We start from the raw sequence: 24,407 nt of genomic DNA, 5'->3' as shown, positions 1-24,407 counted from the left end.
TGGATTTGATAATTTAGCTGTGTGAGCAGAGCTTATATCCCAGAATACAATGTAAGCAGGCTGATTCATCTCTGACACTATCTACAGTTAAATCAGGATTTTTCACCAGAAATTGCCTTGGCACAAGAAGTTTACTACATACTTATTATCTCATATTAAAAATAATGATTAAGAGAGGAAGAAAAATTATCTTTGAGGATGGGACAAGAAACAGAAACACATACAGCAGTGAAGGCTGCCCTCCTAGCAGTTATACTAAACCAGCTGTTATTTGTTATTTTCTCAGAAATGCAAGAATTTTACATGGCCTTACACACAGCCAGCTGTGGGCTCTCCCTTTGCAATTATGTCTGTAGAGACTCTGATATAGTTCTGTCTGTCTTGCTCAGTGCATTTCCAGCACCAGAGCCATTTCAGTCTGAAAAACACCCAACAAACCCCCTCCCCCAACAACCCAAAAACCCAGCAGCACAACAATAACAGCTGCCATAGGGTTCCTCTTTTTTCATGTACAAACTTTCTATTTACTTCAGTTGTGGCATATTGCATCCACAGTGGTCAAATGGTACAAGTTTTTCCACACTGTTAAGAAAGTTGCAGTAGAAACTCCATTGTTTACTTCAGGTCTTTAACGTTTTTTGCACATGGCAAAGAAACTGTCCTAAATTATGCGATGAAGTTTCCTGTGTAGGTAACTACTTGGAAGAAACTCCAAGTAGATATTATCTTCTTATTTTAAGTTGACAAGCCTTAGCTGTCCAGGGTCACTTATAGCCTTTAAATAAGTCTGTTCCTTTTCATCAGCTGGATAGAAAACCAGGGCTGAAGTTTTAGGACTGCTTTTTAAAGCACAGAAAATCAGGTGTCTAAGTTAAACTGACTAGATGCAACCCTACAACATTAAATCTATGTGCAGTAAATTAAGTTTTTTGAACAATGTAGCCACACTAAAATCTGTGAGAATATTTTTGAAATAAGGATTGCAGGATCAGACACTAATGACTTCCCCTGTTTTTGCAATACCAAAATAATAAAGTTATTTACTTAAGTATCAGAATCAAAATTTTTCTTTTCCTCAGCAGTGTTTAGTAGTTACTTTCCGATATATCTCTGCTATAAGATTTTTTCGTTACCTAGTAAAAAACTTCACATGATCATTGATTCATGCTCTGTGGGTTTCTAATTTCTTCTTCAACAGGGTTTTTTCCTGGACTGTATTATGTCATACCTTCTCTCGTATTTACCATCACTTTATCATGGAATAGATGCTCTGTGGGCTTAAGATGAACCCAAATCTGTTGCAGGTAATAGAGCATAACTGGTACTTGATTTTCAATTGCAGTTGAGATAACAGCAACTGGGGACACATATACCGATACAGACTCGCTGCTCATGTTAAAGAAGAACTTGATTTGGGCTAAGCATGGGAGACAACAGATGTGTGATGTAGGCAGTACCAGAGCACATATTTTTTTTGTTTGACTGGGATACTCCATTTAATATATATTCATAGGAGAAGAACATAAAAGAGAGTCTGTCATTTTCATCTACTTTTAATAGTAAATTGCTTGGTGAAATGGGAGATTAGAGTGGGACTCTCCAACTAAGAGAAGATAAAAAAGGGTTATTCCATAACTGATGAAGTTTTTGTCCCTGTAATGGATAATTATGGAATAACCCTCTTTTATAAGTGTTTAAAGATATGAGAATGCTCTCAACTAAGTAGCTCTCAACCCTTGCATCTTCTATAAAGGCCTGTGATTTGTCATAGGAAGAAAAAAAGAACCCCCACCCTGTATTTGATCTGCTTTTATTAAAATTTTTACACTTTATCAAAGATATTCAGTTGCAGAGGAGCATCTCCACATGGTTGCAGTCATCCAACCATTTGGATCTGTGGAGGATTTATGGGCCTGAAACTGCCATCAGTTCAGCAGTGCTGAAAGTCAGGCTGTCTTATTCAGAGGTATTAAGTAAGGATTTGTGTACCTAAAGTTAGAAAACTACTGTGGACAGACCAGTTACATGACCATGAAAGGACATGTCCAGTGAAAACATGCTCTTAATATCTACATTTGCTCATATTGTGTGAGATTGTGTTTGCAGTAAAATCTAGAGATTTTTTTAAAATGATTTTTTCTTTTATCTTTTGAAAATATATTTAGGCAATCATGAGTATCAAGTATTGAAATTTCTTAGTGCATAGTTCTAACAAAGGATGGAAGTGGGGAATGGGTACAGTTTATTTGTAAATTAAATAAATACATTTTTCCCATGCCCTTGAGAGCTAGCTGATTTATCAGTTAATAAAATAATCATACACCACAGACTTGTGCTTCCAATTTATTGTAAAAAGAAATAACATTGCATTTTTGACATATATGAATACAAATGTAACACTAGAGGAAACTTCGTGAGTAGCCCTATAAATATATCACCAGTCCTGCATGAATAACCTTACTTGCTTTTTCTCTACTATTTATGGGGTGGATTCTGCATAAACACTTATTTCTTCAACAATTCCTAACTTATGTGTATGACCCTATAAACCTCAATGCGACTGCTGACTAGAAAGAAAACTATTCATCTGAATAAAGAATGTAGAATGCTTATTTAACCCAGGTGAAAAGGAATTTAGTTTTAAATCTACATCTAGACTTCACTAGTATTTACACCTAGTAACATAAACTTAAAAGAAAATGTATTTATTTAAAAAACTATGGCTGAATTGACTATTTTTTCTGCTTAAAAATGCTGATTGATATTTCAGTACTGCAGAATCTGAACAAATCAGTCTGTGCTAGACAGAAATGTTCACAAATGTCTCTCTAGAAGAGACTCGTGTCTCTTAGCATATTTTAAAAATAATTTTCTTTGGATTCCTCTTAAGTTTTGTGGCTGGTAAAACAGCAAAAAACCACATAGGAATGCTGTAAATAGAGGTAAGTGGATGGCAGAGCTGACATGCCACATGGCAATCCAGCCTAGCAGTGACTGTGAGAACACAATGAACATGGATCTGAAATTCTTGTATGAATATGAGGTTCATTCCCGTAGCCCTTATATGAATAACTGATTTCACTGTGCTGCTTGCATCAGTAGTCTCCCTGTACAGACTTGCCATTTCAGACCCTCATTTTTTGTGTTTGGTGGGAAGCTGGGCTTTTTGGCATTCCCATGCCCACCTCTTCTGCCTCCTGTTCTAATCTTCTTTTACTTTTTGGACGTATGCCTCTCCCCCTCCACTATTTAAATTCCCTTTTCTCCCTTCTATGTATCAATCTCAGTCCTACTTTGTTGTTTTTGTTGCTTGCTTTGTCCTCCCTCCATCTCTACTCCAGATACTTCTCTCCGCTTTGCTAGTCTGTTCAGTTTCTTTGGGACCTTTAACACTTCACAGCTGAGCAGGTTCTCATTTCCAATGGTATTTTAAAAACTCTAGGCTATATTCTCTTCTCTTGAGAGATAACCAAAAATAAAGAAACCACACAGAAAAAACCAAACAAACAAAAAACCCACCCCAAACAACAAACCAGAAACTCCTCTATTTTAAACTCAGAAACTTCCAGGCAAATTCTCTTTTCAAAGGAACAAAGAAGATTGGGACCTACAAGGATATACCATGGCATGCCACCCACTGAACTTCACAGAGTTACAGGCCATTGCCAGAGGACCTTCGGTTCTACTAATCAATTCCTTTTGTGAGATAGGAAAACCTTCTCTCCCACACCAGCAGGGCAGCTCCTCTGACAGTCAATGCAGGTGCTGGTGTAGTGTTTGCTCTCTGAGGGCCAAACCAGGCTGCACTCAATGGGAATCTTGCTACTGACTCCTACAGTGTCATGGTTTAAGCTAACAGCTCTGCCCCATGCAGCCACTCCCCCACAGTGGGATGGAAATTGGAAAGGTAAAAGTGAGAAAACTCACGGCTGAGATAAAGAGTTCAATAGATAATACGTAAGTCATTCATGCAAGCTAACCAAAGCAAGGAATTCATTGAACACTTCCCATGGGCTGGCAGGTGTTCACCCATCTCCAGGAAAGCAGGTTTCCATCACAGCTAAAGTTGACCAGGGAAGACAATCACCATCATTTTGAACTCCCCCCTGCACTTCCTTCTTCTTCCCCCCGCTTTATATGCTGAGCATGATACCATTTGGTCTGGAATATCCCTTGGTCAGTGGAGTCAGCTGGTCTGACTGGCACCTCCAGCCTCCTCACTGGTGGGGTGGAGTGAGAGGCAGAAAAGGTCTTGATGCTGTGTAAGACCTGCTCAGCAACAGCTAAAATATCCCTGTGTTATCAACACTGTTTAGAGCACCAATCCAACATACAGTCCCATGCTAACTACTGTGAAGAAAATTAACTCTTTCCCAGCCCAAATTGGTATAAAAGTAGATATTTGGAGCATCAGGCATTTGGGGGAGGCACATGCAGGTGTGAGGCAGAAGCTTATGCTTTCTTATATGCATCTGTGGAATAAGCTATCAGGAAATCATGGTATGTAACACTGCTGTTTCTCAGATTACATTCTGACAGTACTTTCTGCCAAAGCATGCAATTTTTAAATATAAATTCTCTTTTAGATGAAAACAAACCCGTGGCAGGTGTCCCTTCAGAAAGTTGAAGACTTCTTTGCCGATCCTACTCTATATTTCTTTGAAGTACCAAGACAGAATTTCTGTTGAAAGCCTCCAACTGAGACTACTTAAACTGTCAGTTGGACTGGTGTAAATCTGGAGTTAACCCCACTACAATGTTTGCTGAGGTTAGCCAAGGACAGATCCTTCCCTCATCAATTCATGTGCTGAACAGCACCTGGGGACCACCAATACAAGAGAGCATAGACTCATGCTGGGTACACACTGATGAGAGAGAGAAATGCCTGAGGCAGAATGGCAATAAATAAACAAAAAAGAGAAAGAGAGAAAAGAATTAGAGTGGAGAGGGGAAAAAAGGAAGGAGCCAGAAGCTTGGAGTGATGATGGGTTTGCCATTTTGGTGCACCCTGAAGAAATGGGGTGCAGAATGAACAGGATCAAATACTCATGTATCACCCCACAAAACATTTCAACTAAATAACTGTTGTGTTGAAATATAGAATTTAATGACATTATTTACTTTTTTATTTTGTCCAATTTTCATCTCAGTATATGACGGGTAGTAGTGTAAGAATATGTTGCCATATTTGAGTTTTTAACATATATCCATTTTATAATCACACTAGGACGCTTTGGACTAAGCAGTTGAACTGATTTACTCCACACCTCAGAGGTGCTAGAGGCATGAGGTGAAATGTACCTGAGGTGTGCATTAATCAGCCTTGCCATACAGTCTGCCCTATTTCATTGCTTAATTAAATTCAAACCAAATAGTTTTGGTGAGACGGTTAGGAGGGACCACTTTTTCAAGTGAGTTTTGCATGAGCTGTCCACAGTGCATGGAAAAAAAACAAGATATATTTAGAACAATATTTTAATTTGCAATACTTGATTAGATGGAAAGAATGTAATGTTTAAAAAAGGAAAATGTGATTAAGAAGCTTAAGTGCACAGTATATTACATGAAAATTCTGATCATAAAGAAAGGTAATATCTACTCAAAATTATAATTTCTGTACTTTTGAAATCAACTCAGCAAGAATTATCTACCCATATCAAATTGTAGCACTTGTCAAAATCAACTGTAAAGCATCTCAAGTGCTCTTCTGAATCAACAAAACAGATGTATAGCGATGTGAGGTTGCACTGAAATGGAAATAAAAGTGAACTAGATGCCAGTCATTGCCCTTAATCTCTTGAACCCGGCACTTAACACAGAGGATACCACAGGTCTTTGGGACACTGTTTAGAAGGGGGAGAAATCAAGACTTGAATCTTAATAACATATGCAAAAACACTCTATAAAATTATTTTCTTTCTGCTATAGTAGAATCTGATGTGATGAAAGAGCACCTTACCTTGTTCATAAATATGAGGCAATGTTTAAAACAGCATCCTATTTCAGCTTTAGACAGGCAGAAAAACTGAAATATGTGAAACATAAAAAGGTGTTTAAATTTTTAAAATAGCAATTAAATATGCTTAGAAGTTCAAAAGTTACGGTCCCTCTCCCTTCATTAAAATGTGAAATAACAGCTGCAATAGACTGGATAGAAAGAATATAGCTTTAGTTAAGATTACAATATTGCTAATTTTTATTAGGAACTTAATAGATACAAAATGTCTGCAAGCATTGGTCCTTAGAAAACAACTCCAACGCCATTGCCTAGGACATGTGTTTGGAAGTGAGTTCCTCTGCAAATTTGGCCTAACCTTCTGTCCCTGGAAACATGATAAAAATGACTGTTTTTTTCCTTTGCTTTTTGATAATGGTACCTGCCAGGACCATGATGCACAAAGGGAGAGTGAGGGAAGCACAAAGGGAACAATCATTTCCTTCACCTGTCCTCATTAAGCCTCTGAATTGCAGGTGAAGGGATTTTTGTAGGCTGTTGATGGGCTACAAAATCCTACTGTTTATCAACACCTTACTTGCTTCCCCATTTTCAATTACATTTAGATTTGTGGAATTTTTAGTAAATTATACAATGATGAAAATTACTGACTTTAGTGCTATATATAATTAAGACATCATAGCATAAGTTATACATAAAGTGGCCTGTTTTCATCAGCAGCATTACAGAGCTGGCAGGCATAGATGAATGTTGAGCCCTTCTTACCCCATGCTGAAAAAAGGTCCAGTTGAACAGAAACCTCTCCAGGATGGGCAAGGGAGCACAAGCCCTGCTCTGGATGCCTGGGGATTAGGCTCCTGGACTAATCCTGGGGGATTAGGCTCCAGTGACATGCTCCTGAGGCTCAGTACAGAAAAAAAAAGTCCTCACAAAAAGTCCTTGATCTGGTTTTGTTGCCAGTTTTTAGAGGTGAACATGCACAGTTTTCCAGATGAGGATAGCAACTAGCTACAAATATTTTAGTCTAATTTAAACATATCTTGGCAAAGTTAATTTAGCCCTTTCTAGATTTCATCCATCATTTGCTCCCTTGTCTATAGCATGCAGAGATGGCAGACTATCCGTTCTAACTCTTCAAACGCAAAAAAGTGTTTGAGACCTTGTGACTTTAGCAAATGTGACAATTTGCAAAGTTTGTGAGCAGGACTTCTTCAGATTATGTGCATCAGAAAGGACTGATTCATGCAAGAGAGGAGACAAAGTGGGATCTACTTTTAATTCAGTTATGATCACTGTCACCGATTTGCTTGACACAAGCTTGTAAACCAAAAGGGCAAGTCCTAAAGAAGGACAAAAGAACTGGGCATGAGGTCTCAAGTTCTGGTTTCCAATTCTGCCAATGATTCACTTTCCAAGTGGTTTCTTAACATTGCAAAGATTACATACACTGAGGATTACTCCAAATTTTCCAAATGTTAAAGTGATTTTTCTAGGTTTCAGAGGTCAACAGGCCTCTGTATAAAACCAACAACAGAAAAAAGAGGGAAATTGAGGCTTTGAACAATACAAGTATACAAAAAACTCTAGTAGATTGTCTCTGGTTGGCCTGGCTTTTTTACCAACCCTGGACTGCCTCCTCCCTTCCCCCAGAGTCCTCCCGGCATAGGGAAAAAAAAACTGAAAAGAAAAGAAGTCAAAAGAAACTGAATTCAATTAAAAAGAAATTATATTTTCTAACATTTGCAACCAGATATGCAATTTGTACACACTACGTGGAGCCCCACCCCCAGGGGAAAAGGGAAAAAAGGACTGGTTAACCAGAAATAGGGAGAAACAAAACCAAACCAAACCAAACGAAAAAGACAAATACAATTACAAACTGTGAGAAAAGAGGACAGGCATGATACAATCTCACCACATCCCAGGCTAGGAAAACCAACAGCAACAGAACGGATCATCCAGGCTTCTCCTGCTCCCCTGAGCTCCCAGAAAAAGGAAGGCTACAACTCCTTCCTATCTCCCCTCCTCCTACTCTTATGTGGAAAACATGTGTGGAATACTCATGCCATGTCCACTTCCTTAGTTACACCTAGTTACTGAGGAAGCCATGGATCAAACCCATTACAGATATCTGCTCTGAGTAAGCGTGAATGGTAACAGCTGAAAAGTTGCTCTGAAACACAAGGACAAAATATGTCTACTCCCACTTAAATTCAAAGTGGATCCAGTTATGACATCACACACAGAGGCATGGGATGTCTAAATGGTTCTCACATCCTTCCCCTTCTGCCTAATCTTCTATCCTTTCAGCAGCAGTAGTAGTAGCTAAGAAAGAAAGCCTTACTTTCTTCTATTTTCCTCTTTTAAGTGCAAGCTTTGAGGGTATGTTTTTTGGGTTTTAGTTTTGTTGAGGATTTTTGGGAGGTGTTGGTGCATTGGTTTGCATGGTAAATTTTGTTTGCTTGTTTTTAAAAGGACATTATTGACACAAAAGTCAAAAATTGGAGGATTTTTGTTGCTTTCTAACATTCCAAGAAGCACTGAGAATATACCAGCGAAGTGCTTCCTTTCAACCATTAAAGCTGTGACAGAAACACTTCAAGAGAGCGACAGGGCTTTTACAAGCCAAAGATCTGAGCTGTGTCCCAGGGACAGCTCCAGGCCCCCTGGCATGCTCAGTCCATCCAGCACTGAAGAAATTTCATGAACTGGATGGCCAAGCTGGTACAAACCACTTTGCAGCAGGACTCCAAGCACTACATGGTGCATAGAATATTTGCACCTTTATCTGCACAAAGGGTCATTTCTCCTTTCTCTCTGAATCCCAGAGGAAGTCCATATGAGTGTGTAGCTGTGCCATAGCACCAGTAGCTCACACTTCTGTGCCAGGCCATGTATACAGAGTTGGAAATGTGCCTCCAGCTTTCTCTGCTCTCCTGTGGTGGTGGTAGCAGGTCCCAGCTGCCCACCAGCTTATGTTCAGGCTGTGTGGGAGTTGTTTAGTGCTACAGTGGACTACTTTACAGACATTTCCATCATGAATACTAATTCCACTAACTCCATAAGCTTTTGAGACAGTTTTCAGTATGTTTTTTTAATTTGGGTTGACATTCAAAATTCCTTTCCTGCAATGTATATGATGACACCTTGGTAAATGTATTATTCTTTTCACCTAGCCATGTTTCCTTTCCAAACCAAACACTAAGAGAAATAATTTCAACTTTCAAGACTATTGCCTGACAAAACTTCAGTGACTGTGAAAGGCAAAATTACATTACAGCTGCTGTCTGGTTTGGGTTTCTTGGTTTGGTTTTTTTTGTTACTTGGTTTGTTTGCTTTCTGAAATGCTAAGCAAAATTGCATTATCCATTACACTACAGTACATATATTGTTGTTCCCAAAGGTTTACTTATAACATTCATGGCATCATTTGTTTTTTTTCCTTTCCCCCCATTGTCATTTCTGTACAGATTTAATACAACAGAAACATGGCTTCCACTGGGAGCTACAGGTAGAGCAGTTACAAAGTTCTCTATAATTGGTGTCTGCCATGGCTGCTCACAGTAAGTTATGTAAATCACAGCAAGGACCCACAACCCCTAAAGGCATGAATATTTTTTTCATTCGGTGCAGAGGATAACTTCAGAATCTTAGTAATAGTCCCCTCCACATCAGGGATCTCCTTACCAGGCAAAGTCAAGGTCTAGAAACTGGCCATGTCAATTTTGCAATTTAAATCCTATTGTTAAAGACGGTTTGGTAGGTATTACAGTAAGTCAAGGCATTGTAGGCAATATTAATTTTTAGGATGCATTTTCTTTTTCATAGCCCTTGCAAATCCATCTGCTTCTGTTTATATTCACTGCAGTAATTCCAGCACAAATTTGAATATTTCCCTTTTTTTTTTTTAACAACTCTTTAATTTAAAATGAAATTAGGTATTGTCGGGGTTTCATTCAGAAAATGGAGGAATAATCCCACTGATTTTCAAGTGATGTATTTTAGTTAAAATCATGTCTTCCAAGTGATCAAATGGGAGGTTATTATTAAATCTGTTTCTTTTAAAATAGTGCTGCAAGTGTGAGAATTTTTAGCCTAAATTCAGGAAGTCAACTTCTGTCTCTTTATAGTTTTTTATTTCTCTCACAAATCTTGTGTGTATGGTCATGTAGACCAGTTTATGCACTCTTTATTAGGTAGCTGAATGAATCCTTAAAACACAGTCATTTTCTACTTCTGTTATCAGGAAAAGGAGATTCCCTGAACTAAGATCCTTGTTCACATTTCCAACTTGATTAGAAAATATCCTGATGCCCTTTGGCAAAAAAAAAAAAAAAAAAAAAAAAAGGAAAAAAAAGAATTTAAAAAAAGAGGCTAAATGTTTTTAAAAGCCAGCTGAAGCTGATTCTTCTACTGCCCTTACCAGCAAGAATTCCAACAAAGAAAAATCTCCTTTGGCCTTGACTTTGCATATAGCCCCCCCAAACTGAGCCTTAAACTAATACAATAACATTTCTTATTTTACCTCCAATCCTTTCCATCTTACTCATGAAAGCTAATCACAGCATATGTACATGGTTTTCACTGAGCACCTTCTTTTCTTTATATTTTAATTTTCCTTTTGAAAGTATGAAGTAAATGAATACTATACATGTGCAATATACATATATACACAGGCACATACATACATTCATATTCAGGAACACACACAGTGTCTTGAAGAAAATCACGTGTTTCTTAACAACATGCTGTTAGGTGAGGCAGTGTACCTTAAGTCTGTTTTACGATGCACCATTTTTTTCTTTGGACTCTAACACCTACACTGTGTCACTTGTTGGTACATGCAGAATGAGCAGGGATACAAGAACAAAGCTGAAGCTCCCTGGTCTGGGACTACCATTGGTTCCCCATGCCTCTCAAGGGTTCAAGGAAGCAGATATACAGTAGATGAACAGACTCCCAGGAGGGCCCTGGTGAGGAAAGGAAGGTGACTTAAAGCTTCTGTCTCTGATCAGCTCATGGCCTTGCACAGCACAACTCCAAGGGTATGGATGAGTACTAGACATTAATGCAACCCAGGCTTAGTAAATTACTTTTCCATCAACTACAAAAGACACCTACTTGCCCCTGTTTTTCATCTCTTTACCAGTTAGACAGGTCAAAGAACAAAAATGTTAGTGGCTGGTGCAATCATCTAGTACCAATTCAGTGGTTCAGTAGTTCAAATGTTTCTGTTCTTTATCATCTTAGAGGTAAACATGAGCTGTAATCATCTATGTGCCATGTGTAGCTAAGCTGGATATCGGCAGTAACAGCATGCAATTGAAATTTTGCCCATCCTTAATCAATGGACTGTGTGTTCGCATAACAAAAGATAGCTGCTTCTGGTAGAGACAGGCAACCACAGAAACTCTGTTCCTCTATGACATATGCTCTGTAGTTTTAGGTTACTACTGTTACATAAAATGATGTGAATAAACTGTATTTTCACTTGAAAAATGTTGTCTGGAAAGGCCAGCAAAATGTATTCAGATCGCAATGCATGTGTGCAGCTCCTGACCTTCACAGATTTTCAGTGTTGCAAAAATTTAAAATTCATTTTTTTTATTACTGATAGAACTTGTTTAAGATCTTTGCAGTCTCTCAAATGGCTTAAAAATATGAAAACTATGATTATTTTACTTTGATTTGTCAAAACCAAGCAGTTCTATTATAATCCCTAGACTTGTGTCCCTGAATTCCAAATATGCAGGGCTTGGAATATTGTCTGCCTACTGCAATATGAACCCCAAGATAGAGTAAAGATTACCTGTTTTTCCAAGTGATTCAAGATTCCTAATTGCAGGTTAAATTTTGGCTAGTTAAAAGTCCAAAGACTTTCTCTGGGCTGAGGTAATATTTGTTTGGAAAAAATTGTTGGGTAATGGTCGTAAAAAGAAATCAGAATTATAAAAATTTAGCGTAACTCTGGATTATGTCAGAAAAGTTATGATAAGGAACACTCTGTCTGACATGAAGAATCACATCAAGTTAAAAATAAAAACTAGAATGGATTTGCTTGTGGGTTGTGTTTCCCCCACCACTCTCCCCTCTCAAAATCTGGTATGCTTAATTTCAGTTACTGGAACTGTATTTTCTAGTTTCTTTTTATGGTCTTTTATAAAAGGTAGCTGGTACTCACAAAAAATTTTGGGACCTTTCAAAACTTTTCACAGTTAATTAGTAATGCATGTAGCAAAACACCCGCCCTACCTCTGGGCCTTGGGGGTTGCCCTGGTTCACTTGTATCTGATTTATTTTTTAAGGTTGTCTGGCACATCTCCATCCCAGCTGCTTCCAAGAAATTTCAGCTCAGCGTCAGCTGGGAAAGATCAGCTTCAGATGCTGACATACAGAGGCAGCCTTAAGAATACTGGGGCCTCTAGTGGGAAGCGTCATTGGGAATCTTTGCTCTTTTTGCTGATCCAGGGATGAAGTATCTGCCACTGCACAGGACTTATTTTTAGCATTTTCCTTGAAAGAACATTTACCTGATCACTACACCATATTTTACTTCAATCATAAACAGAAATATTATCTTTACCAGATTTGTAGTTCATTGCATAAGGCTGAATGGTACATGGTTTTGTAGGCATCCAAACCCATTTTTTATAGCTTGTGAAATGCCAAAAACCCCATGCTATTTTATAGTCTGCTTAAACTCCACAGAATATGAAAGAGGATAGAGGATGATTCTGATATCTCTCCTTATGTTTTTGTAATGGCTTACTCTGCAAGTCTAAAGCTGAAACTGATGGTCACAAATCCTAACCCTCTTTCTGGAGATATGGGGCTTTATTTTCTGGTGATTACTTTTGTTCAGAACATCGCTGAAAGAAAGATTTCTGCCACATTCCCTCCTTTTTTTTCCCCTCTTAGCTTGCTGACTAATTTTGTCCCTAGTCCTCTTTCCTGGTCTTCCATTTGGTGCCCTTCTATCAATTTCTAAGGGCATCTGAACCAAGAGCATCTAATCATTTACACAGAGTACTGTTTTTAAAAAAAAAAATAATACCTGAGTCCATTGACAAAGAAAGAAACCATCTCTAATTTTAATGTACAGCACCTGATTCCACTTAATTCAGAGCACACAAAGCCACTATCTGTAATATATAGGCTGGCAGTAAGTTCTGCCTCTGGGTTCACATTTCCCAATTTGTAGGAAGCTGAAGGAAGAATTTTCATCCGTTAGTCACGGGTTTGGTTTGATCCAAAGTTAAGAGGATCCAACAGGAAATTCTGTAGTTCTTTCTTTTTTTTCCCCCAAACTTCAGCAATGTTTTTCTTCACATAAATAGTTTCGGAACAGCAATACAAAATTTAGGATTTTTTCAGAAGTGGAGACAATAATAATAAAAAGCAGAACTGCAAGTTTAACACAGTGAAGAAAACTGGGTGCTGATAGAACAACAGACCTTTGATTAAAACAATATTCTTGAATTTTTTTGCCCCAGCTAGATAAGCTGAACAAGATCCTCCCAGTTAGCTTTGCAACAACTGATTTTAGACTGTTAATTTATGTTTGCCTGTGTTCAATACTTATAGCAAGAGAACATTCCCAACCTGCACAGAGACAAAACTGTATTTTGTTAGGATAGCAGACTTGCTTTGTTCCATGCAGCTCAGCACCATTAAGCTTCTGGATCTAGCAATTGCTGTCTGCCACCAGAATTAATATCCTGGTGTTTTCTTCCTAGTCCATGGTTAAATTTCAATAGTTGAATGATCATTCAGAAAGTTGGCTTCAGTTTATGAGCTGTTAAAGCTGAGATACAATACATCAAAATGAAAAGAAATAGTTGAAGTTATAATCATTAACGTTAACTTTGTCATAAGAATCTTTATCATTTTACTGTGCACCCAGTCCCATTACAATAATTTCACTCATACTTTAAAAGATGATCTTCTGTGGAGAACCCAGAGGACATCCTTGCATTCTTTTGTCCCTTGTGAGAAGGTGCACTGAGAAGTCTGGAGACAGAAATCTTGCATTTGCACCCCTGGGATGTCTGGCACTGACAGAGGAAGTGAAATTGCCCCCGTACTACTCCATTAGCAGACCTCAGGCTGGATTTGGAGGCTGAGTGACAGCTCAGCTGTTGTGCCCTTTCACTTTTTGACTCTGTCATTAAATTCATCAAGGAAGGAGACCAGGAGAATCAAATGAAATTCTGGTTGGGCCATATGGATACTCCTTCTCTGGCACCCTGGCAGAAGCCATTACCTGCCTTCACACACTTAAAAAAAGATCTGATGAGGGTAGAAATTCCCAAGTATCTCCAGGCTAGACTGGGCTAGCCAGGCCAGCTGGTAATCTTTTAGCCAAACATGGCTTCTTTTTCTTTGTAACAATGATTCCTGATGCATGAATCTTACATAAGAATTTCATTTGCAATAACAAGCTTTTTTGCATATCTTCATAAACCCTCAAATCCATATTTATTCTTAATTTTTTAAAAAATGCTAATCATTATCTAATGTTAATAGGTGTCACTACCAACATTGCCTCTTATTGTGCTGTCACTCCCTTTTCCTTACACTGAATGTAATTTTTTTCTTTTTCTATAATTTTAATTTTTTTTTTTACCTCGTATTTGGTATACAAATCCAAAGTTCAGGCAAATATAACAATCATTGAGAAATACTCACCAGACAAGTATTCATGCATTCTTGTGTCACCTGACATATGGTGAACAAGCTGATGAATGACTCAGGATTTAAATGGTAATTACCATTCATCATTATAATAGACTTGCTAATTCATAAATTCTTTGTAAGCCAATTTTCTATAAAAAGGTTAATAATAAGAGTGGAAAAGAAAGAAAAAAATAGCCCTAGTGTGATAAAAAATGTAACAGCTAGAATATCTTCACTGCCACACATCCCTTCTAATGATTGAGTAGTTTTGGAGCAAAGTGTTTGCTTACAGGCACAATACCACTTTCTGTACCAGGGCTCTGATGGAAACAAGGGGAGACAGAAAAAACCAATCCAATTGCTAAAGGAGGAGGTTGAGGTGTATCACACTAAGTTACACATGGCAAAGGAAGGCAAGATCCCACTCTCTCATTTCCTAGTTTTATAGTACTTGGTGAAAATGTCATGGTTTCAGAACTGCTCACAACATGCAGGGCAGAGAAACCTGTATAAGAACATTCTGGTGCTCCTAAGTGGAGCTGTGAGGAATGCATCTGAAGCCATCTCACTGCCAATAGCCTCACTGACTGTTCTGTAAGTTCCTCTGAGAAGAGGAATGTTCAGTTGTCTCTGCTTTGGATAAAATAAGAAAAAAGAACAGGAAAAAAAATTACTTGTTTTATGGTCTTTACATGGAAAAGCACTGTCAATGTAATTTATGTAATTTATAAATCCTCTGCAAAACAGCAATAGAATATAAACTGGAAAGAACACATACAGGCAACACTGAAATTTTATATATACAGTGTTCAATACAGCACCTATTTGGCCATTAGATAATGTACATAAGTGCACATGAATGCAAATAACTTCTTCCACCTCTAATCCTCATGTTATCACATCTTTTTATTATAAGAAGCAAATATGGGAAAGACTTTATTGCCCCACCAAGGCATGATATTTCTCTGTTCACCTATATCCACTTACCCCTTTTCTGAGCATCACAGATGTGGAAACTACCCTAAATTACATAGTGGATGTACTCATGTGAAAGACTGAGGAGGCTGGGGATGGAAAAAAAGATGTATCAGTTTGCAAGAAACTGAGGGACTAGAGGACCAGAGAATAAAGTGATTCATGGAAACTCAGTGTCCTCCCCCTTGCCACTCTTGTAGTTGTGCAGGGCACAAGTTCAAGAAAATGAAGTAGTCAAGTTAAATATGGGGTTTTGATCATTTTAGCCTTCATTTAGGGCCATAGACACTAGGTATCTGGGTGTTTGGACAGATACTGCATATTCAGGACTAGAGCATTTGGAAAGAAAAAAAAATCAACCCAAACCTATTGTGCACTACATAACACCATACTGGGATTATGAATAATACTAAAAAATTACTACAATATACTGTATGTTTGGGAGAGTTTATAATGTGGTTAATCTTACTGACTGCTTTCCTGGAAAACAAACTCTTGGAGCATCAGAATATGAAATTCCTGCCAAGCCAGACTCCCTTTTGCATGCTTTTCCTCTTTTCCTCTTTCTTTGTCTCTCTTGCACACATACATTTTGAAATTTCAGAAGTCAATTAAAGATAGAAATGGATGTTAAAACTCAATCTGCCCCTCAAATTCAGGAGAATTTTTTGAAATGAACAAAAGTTTAAAGGTATATTTAGAGGTCCAAATTTTGATCGAGCTCCTTAACTATGAAAGCAAGGGTGTAAAGCATTAAAATGTGCTGTGCATGAGGACCAGTTTTCAGTATGTGTTTATATTTGGCACTTTAGATCATTTGCAGAAACTATTTTAAGTTGCATTGATTGGGCAGTGTGTAGACTAAAAAGAACACAGTAAGAAAGTATCTATGCTAGTTTTCTTTTTGTTTGCTTCACAATATATGACACTAAATGTTTATAAAGCAAAACAGAAAGCAGATAACTTCAGAAAAAAATACAGAAATAGGGCAATTAAGGCATCATTCTAAAAAGCAAAGATTCAAGCCTAAAGTGACAATGCAACTACATTTCAAGCTAGATTACCAAGTTAAATACAAAGTTCCAGAATGCATTGCATGTATATTCTTTATTGCAGAAATGATCAAATTAATTTAAACTGACAGTAAAACAATTTTAACCCTGGTTTCTAGAAAGAGAACACATCAAGCCTTTATATATTTGTATGACAGTTGTTCTAGCTTTTGTGTATGCTAAGCCAAAAGCTTGAAACATATATTATGAGATGACTAACCAGTTTCACTGCATTTTTGTTTTCCTGGGGATACAAAGCATAAAAAAAAGGTCAGCTTTTGGGTCAGCTGCAATGGGGAGTTAATTTGGAACAGAATGAATCAAAATGCTTTTGCTTGGCCAACAATATAATCCAAGAATAAAGATTCTACTGAACAATTTAGTATCCAATTTTTCTAACTAACCTTTTAGTCATAAATCAAAATATTTCATTTTATTGTTAAATGTTAATCTTAGCATTGGGGATAAAGGAAGAGAACGGCACAGATAGTTAGCAGTGTATACTTGTAAGATCACACATCCAGAGACTCCTGTGACATCACAATAAACACAACAGTAAAGCTCTAGTGGATTATGGAGTCATTGAGATGACATGGAGGTATCTTTAGACTCAGTTTACATGCACCATGCTTTTTGAACTTTGCTGTTATATGAAAAACACAATTTTTGATTTCTAGGAAGAATACATCCCCATGCTGATCTGTATTTTGATATCGTGGAAAGCTGTTGAAGATTTTCTGTTACTGAATATGACTATTATAGGGTTTTCATTTACATCACTAGGTCAAGATTGAGCTGCTATTGCCAAACAGTGGGATATAGAAACTATGAATTGACATTAGTACTTAGGCCCACATGGTTGCCATTAGATGCTTGAAAGCCTCCTTTAAAGTGACAACTTTGCTAGCTTTAATGTTTCCAGGGTTAAATTCTAGAATTGGCCAAGTATTTTCCAAAGGTTGAACGCTTGTAACTCTCATAAATTTACTGCTAAACATAACTTATTGAATTTGATGGAAGATGAATGTAAATGTTTGGCCTCAGAGTCTGTGTTGCTCCTATGGAAAATTTGAGAAATGAATGTGAAGTTGTGTGATCTTATGAATATTTGAGGGTTTATATCACAGCTTTTTTTATGCTTTCACTGTAGGTTTGTATATTGTATTGGATGGCCAATTTTTTAACAGATTTATTATACTTTTTTGTAATAAGGTTTTCTACTTACTGATATTTTGGAAGGAGATATTATCGTAAGTATTTCTATCTGTGAAAATTTTTATTTTTTGCTCTGCAGTGGGTGAATCAATGTTTTGTCCTTTTTCACAACTTTCAGAAAATATTGCCTTTATGCCACTGTATATTATCTGTAATTATTTCACCTACAGTGTGTGCAGTCCTGCCCCAAAAAGGCTAAAATGAGACAAGAAAAGTTACATATAAGGTGATGATGGTGACCATAGATATGAAACAATGTCATGTAAGGAAGACAGGCCAAAGGAGAAGAGATTGCAGAAGGGGGTACTCCATGTCACAAATGCCATGCTGAAAGGTAACACAGAACAATTGATGACTAATGCAGATAATGCGGAGGATCAAAGGACATCACATGACAAACCATTATAGTTTTAGGTGGAATGCCCTTTATTGATACATTGCAAGTGGTTTATATAGGGTCAAAGCTACGTGCTAATTAGCTATAGTAATTTTCACATGATAAAGCAACATTTCTTATTGGTTATATTCCATATCTCACAAGTCCAGTGTTTTGATAAAGCCTCCTAATGGTTCCCAGGTGAATCTCAAGAGTCCTGTGAGAAACTTTCAAGAGATCTTGTGTGAAGGTCTGGGGAGTTGCTGTGTGAACTCCTGGGGAGTGATTTCTTCTTTACCACTCAGCAGCAGCTGTGCTTTTGTTTATTTTTTGCTGGTAGCTGCTTCAATCTCACAGAGTCCATCACTCACATGGCCATTTTCTGTAAAAACTTCCTCTACAGATGACCATGATTTGTATCACAAGAAATGAAGAAAACAAGTTTGCTTCCTTATTCAATGAAAAATTGAAATTCTTGAAATTAAGAACCAAAGTTTATTAATCATAGTGTTGTACCTACTGCCTTCTGTACAGAAAATGCCCCAATCACGAGCTGCAACACAACAAAAAGTTTCCAAAACCATTTTCAGTCTGTCCATGGCTCTTTAATCTTTGCAATTATGCACTGACACCATAATATAGCCTTGGGAAAATTTCTTGGTTTGTGTAGGCTGAATACCATAGGTGATTGTGACGTTTTTTCTAACTTTAACTTCTATTAGTCTCTAGTACTCCTAATTGGTTCCTTTTAACTGGCAGAGTCTTCTGGCTCCTTAAAGTGTCATTGGCACAAGTGAAAGAGTCATATGAAACATTTTGGGTCAATGCAAACATATGATGTGGTGTAAGCTGCAGAGCACAGTACTGGTGTTCTTCCCGATGTTGGTCTTGTAGCTGGATGGGGCTGTTTAACACTGATGTGTACATTTTTTGGAGAACTCTAGTGAGGCATTTTCCAAAAACTGCCAGCCCTACACCTTGGTCAATTCACTATGAAAGAAAGTATTTTTGCATTAGGCATGCATCTTCTTTCATTTTAAAAAGGAACATAGTGTAGATCCAAACTGTTTCCTGCTGCAAATAAGCAACCCTTTGCAGGTACACCTTGATTATTTCTGCTATTTCTTCCAGTTATGTTTTCTTCTTGCTCAAGGTCAGACACCTTTCACAGTACTCACACCATCTACAAGATTTACTATCAGTTGTAAAAATAACTGTGAAATATAGTTTTATTCTTGACATCTGGAAGAGAGCTTGGTGTTGTAACTGGTCTATAAATTATAAAAGTAAATATACATGCATGAATACTTTGAAGCATAATGCATGCACTAAACACACAGTATATGTACCATCAAGTGTTTCAGAATTATCTAATATGTTCTGAAGTATAAATTCTGCTTTTTTCCTTCACCCCATAAACTGAGTAAATGTCTCTGGAGTCATGTATCTGCACACAGGGTTTAGTCATTTGCTACCAAATCATCTGCATGAGGAAACACAAAGGCATTCATTGCATAAGCCACCTGCTCTGTGGACCTATAGCCACAGAAAACAGTATTTGTGGCTGGTTTACCATTGCCTCCTTGTCCCTTTCCTCCTGTATAGGTTTTTGAGGGACTAAGCCAGGCTCCTCCAGATTATTTAACATCAGTCAGGAATTTCGAGCCAGCATGGAAAAGGTAGAGGGAACAAACCACGCTGAGTGGAAGGCTGGCCAAGCTTAGTATTCCCATGGATTAGTGAGGGAGCAGCCAAACTACCCACACATGGCAACGGAGCTCATGATGAGGGTTGTGAACCCTTCAATGACAGCTATATTCTCTTTTTTCTTTCAGCATCACAGGTTAGATAAAAGCTAGATTCAAATGAAGATTTCAGAAGAAAAGACATTTTAGAGACATGGTTATCTTGGAAGGTTCTGGATGCCAATTTGCTTAGGAAATTACACATTATGAAATAACTTTAATACAGAAATGTTCCTACTATATTATTCCTTGTTCTTTGATCTCAAATACACAATGGTTATTACCTTGTGGTGTAAATCTGTAATGCATATTACCTGGGTTCGGCTGACAAAAAAATTCTTCAGCAAATATTTCAGCTTGTTCTTGCGCTGTGCATCTTGGTTTTGAGCATTGAGTTCATAGTCCATGTTGCATGGCAAATCTCGTGCTTCGTTCATCCACAGGTAAAGAGAAATTTCAATGCAGATCTTAAGCAGAGAAGCAGTTCTTTGTGTAATAGCTATACACTTCTTCACTTGTTTGCAGTAAAGTTCCTATTCAACCAAAATAAAACAGATATTTGATGGTGTCTGATAAGATATTCATGTAGATCTTAGGGATCTATATGTAAATATTCTGTGCTCTCATGTTCTGTGCGGGCATTGTTATAGTTTAGAGCCTTCAGCCTATTCTTCAGTGCTGATTGTGCCATTGCCTTGGGTCCTATCACTGGTCATCAGAGAGAGAAGAGAGCACTGCTTCCCCTCTGTTTCCCCTTGTGAGGAAGCTGTAGGCTGCTGTGAGATCTTCCCTCAGTTTCCTCTTCTACAGGCTGAACAAATCAAATGGTCTCAGCTGCCCTTCATATGCATCCCTTCTATACCCTTCACCATTTTCAAGAGCAGTAACGTTCTGTTCCTCCAAGTATTTCCACAAAAAGTATGTGGAACCACTGATGACACAATAAATTTTCACTAGTAGAGGTATTGAAAATTTTAAAGAAATCCTGAATTATGGAAAAAAAATAAACCTAATCTAATGACATTTCTCAGTTTTCTTCAGTCTTGTTCCCAAAGATCTCCAAACACTTCACAGACATGATTTAAATGTCAGCATATCCATAGTTCATTGTCTGATAGAAGGGGAATAAATAGTTAAGCAAGAATGCTGCCTTCTTTGAAGAGACCAGCCCCTGTAACATAAAGAAATGAGAGCTATAAAGTTCACTACCTTTGAGGAAAAGTGTCTTCTTAGATGACATGACTAGCATCATCATGGCCAGTTAAGTATGTAAGCATATTTAAATTTAATCCTTGAATATCTCAATAGCCCAGATTCTCAAGGTACTGTAGAATCTAACTCCTGTTAGAGGCAAAGCAGCTCAGCTTCTGGGAACCTGCTGTTGTCCACAATATAATAAAGCCCCGTGTCTCAAGATAAACAGCCTCAGCCATCTTCTCTTGCATTAATATCTGGACGAAGCTGTTTACTAGCTAGGACAGCTCATTTTCAGTAGGTCACAGCATAGGTGATCCACGGCCAGATAACACTACAGCTTCTGTAAAGGACTTAGAAGTTGTCAGGAGCTAAGAAAAACAGCAGCAAGATCACAACTGAGCACAATAGTCCTGAGTCATAGACTCCTTTGGCCATTTGGCCTATGCACAGAAAACTCAAGAGTATATAAGGAAGGAGAGTTGAAGGAAGACAAGTTTTTTCATGTGTTGCTCTAGGGCACTACAAAGTCTCTTGTGCCTCCTTTCCCCTTCTGAGAGCAGTAAACTGAGCAAGCCTGTGGAAATCTGTCAGAACTAAGCAAAGCTTCTGGACCTCCTCAACATAAAATATACAGAAAAACCCAGAAGTCTGCAAAGTTATTTCAGAGGCTAGAAATAATCTTCCTGCAATGGGGCAGGTATAGGAATAAAATGTTCTGTGTATATTTTATGTAGCTCTATATTTTGTGAGAAACTTGAGATCACTCTTACAGGGGAAACATCTCTTATGAGTTGGGTCTGAATGATTTTGCTTAAAATTAATAAATAAGAAATGAAAGAACAGCTTGTTTCTCCAAATTCCAAGTTTTAAAATACATTTGTTTAGATTTTCTTAAAATTCCGTTTATTGCTCTTTTAGTGTTTTATGTTATTAGATGACTACAAGGATTTAAACAGAATTTCTAGTTTTGGTTCCATAAGATTTTAAAGAAGAGCTTTTGTAATCACAGTGCCAACTCAAACTTACTTCCTACTAAAGAGCAAACCCAAAGAATGCTTAACTTTTCTGGTTTGAATCTTCATTAAAAACTAAAAGTTTAAATTGGCAGGAAAACCTCTGTTTAAGCTGCTAGTACACCAACATCAGAGAAAGCCAAGGTGTAGCCTTTGGTACTTTGCCAAGTACTGCACTGCATATAAGCAAGATAAAAAGAGAAAAAAAAAAAGGAAAAAAAAAGATGGAATAAGATTATTTTTTTAGCCTGTGTTACCCAAATGGATATAACATAAATAAATAAAAGTTTATTAAGTATCTCTTGAGGCTACAACCAGTGGTCTTTCAAAATCTATTGATTTGCCCTAGACAGCAAGTCAAAAAAATGGTAACATACAAATGCAAATCACAGTCTTGTTTGGTCAAATGATTGGCATATGTTTCTGAAGAAATATCCCTATAACTTACTTAAAGTTCTGCTTATGAGTAATAGGCCTTTTTGCACATAAGTGAAATAACTATTTACAGTATTACACCATTTAGCGCTCTAAAAAGTTATAGCACCAGGTCCTGATGTTGTAGTTTGGCATTTCAACTGTAAGAACTAAGTTTTCACATTTAATATTTCAGCCACTCTGGATCCCAGCCACCTAAACCTTGGCAGGGAAGTTTGTCTGCCCAGACAATTTTTTTAACAGTTTAAGATTAGTTAGGCCTTATCTAGATGTAGAACAGCCCAAAAAATTTGGTTTGGAGCTGGTTATATAGTATTGTTTTTAGCTGGCTGCAATTATAAAATTATTCTGTTCAAAGAAAAAAGGGACAATCTACTATTTGTCATCAATTTTTATAGACTGCCGCACTTTGACTTTTTAAATTAAAAAAAAAAGTGCTTTAAAATACACCAAAGACAAACCATGAAAATTAAATATTAGTCCTTGGGACAAATAAATTCTCCAGCAGACTTTACCAGTTCCCCTTTACCTAGGCAACCAGAGTGGTCAAAAGAAAACACTTAACAGAAGTTTAAAAGTGGCGTTCTGCTCTTGCACCACAGCATGTCAGTCTTGCTTTTTTTTCTGTGCCTTAAGCACGTCATCTGTGGGGACAGACAACCACTTCCAAACTGTCAACCAACAAAATTTCTCATGGGCTGCTGCTCACCCTCATCATCAATCTTTCAAATAAAGAACCTTTACAAACTACCTGACTCTGAGGACCTAATATGTCGACTTCATGGGCCAGCACTATCCTTCAGACCAGAGCCAGGGTGTCAAGAAGAACAAGTTTATCTGTGGGCCTCAAGATGTCCATACAAAAAAATTATCTCCAATGGCTACTGTTCCTTTGTCTGAATAGTCAGAATGGGCCAATCTGAAATATTCTAGACTATCAGTAATCCCTGGAGTGTCTGATAGTTTGCATTTGAATTGAAAAAAAAAAAAGTAAAAGGCCTTCTGGTTTGTTATTCAGCAGGCAAATCATGCAGATTTAGAACATAGGCATTTTTAATAAACTGGATTAAGAAGAGGATCCTAATCCAACTGAAGCCTATAATAGTACTTATAGTCAGAGATGTGCACATCACTGATCTTTTGATTCACTGTCTGAACAGAAAAATTTAGAGAATATGTACTACTTGGTTCCAAAACTGAAAGAGTATGTTTCAATGGCCTCTGCAGGTTTGGCTTTTTTAAAAAAAAAATCTAAGCCAAAAATTATTCTGTTTTGCTCAGGGAATTTTTTAAGCTCTCTTTCTTTAAACTATATTTAAATTTGTAATGTCATTTCAGAATGAATAAATCAAACCACTGCAATTAGAACATGTCTAAGCAAATGTTTTGACTGGGAAAATATTTCCTCCAATCAAGCAGTAAAAATCCAACATAATTTCACAATTTTTTTTCATTAACTCATACATACATTATTCTATATTATATTTTTAAAAAATCCAAACAGAATTTATTCCTGCTACCATGGATTTCCAGGATTTTCCATGAATTTCATGGTTAGGCACTAATAAAGACCATATTTTTAAAGAGTCTCTTACAATGCTAATTCATCATCGCACATCTACAACAACATTCTCCCCTTATATATGTTCACATTATCTGAAAACATATGTCCACTTTTGCTCTCTTTCTTTTACTGTGTTTTATTCAAGGATGTTTATGCTAAAAAACACTTGAAGAAAATACGTAGAATGATTTGTCCATCAGTCT

Source organism: Pithys albifrons, chromosome 3 (genome assembly GCF_047495875.1).
Source record: "Pithys albifrons albifrons isolate INPA30051 chromosome 3, PitAlb_v1, whole genome shotgun sequence".
Classification (NCBI taxonomy): domain Eukaryota; kingdom Metazoa; phylum Chordata; class Aves; order Passeriformes; family Thamnophilidae; genus Pithys; species Pithys albifrons.
The sequence above is the reverse complement of the archived record's forward strand: the minus strand, read 5'-3'. Positions refer to the sequence as shown.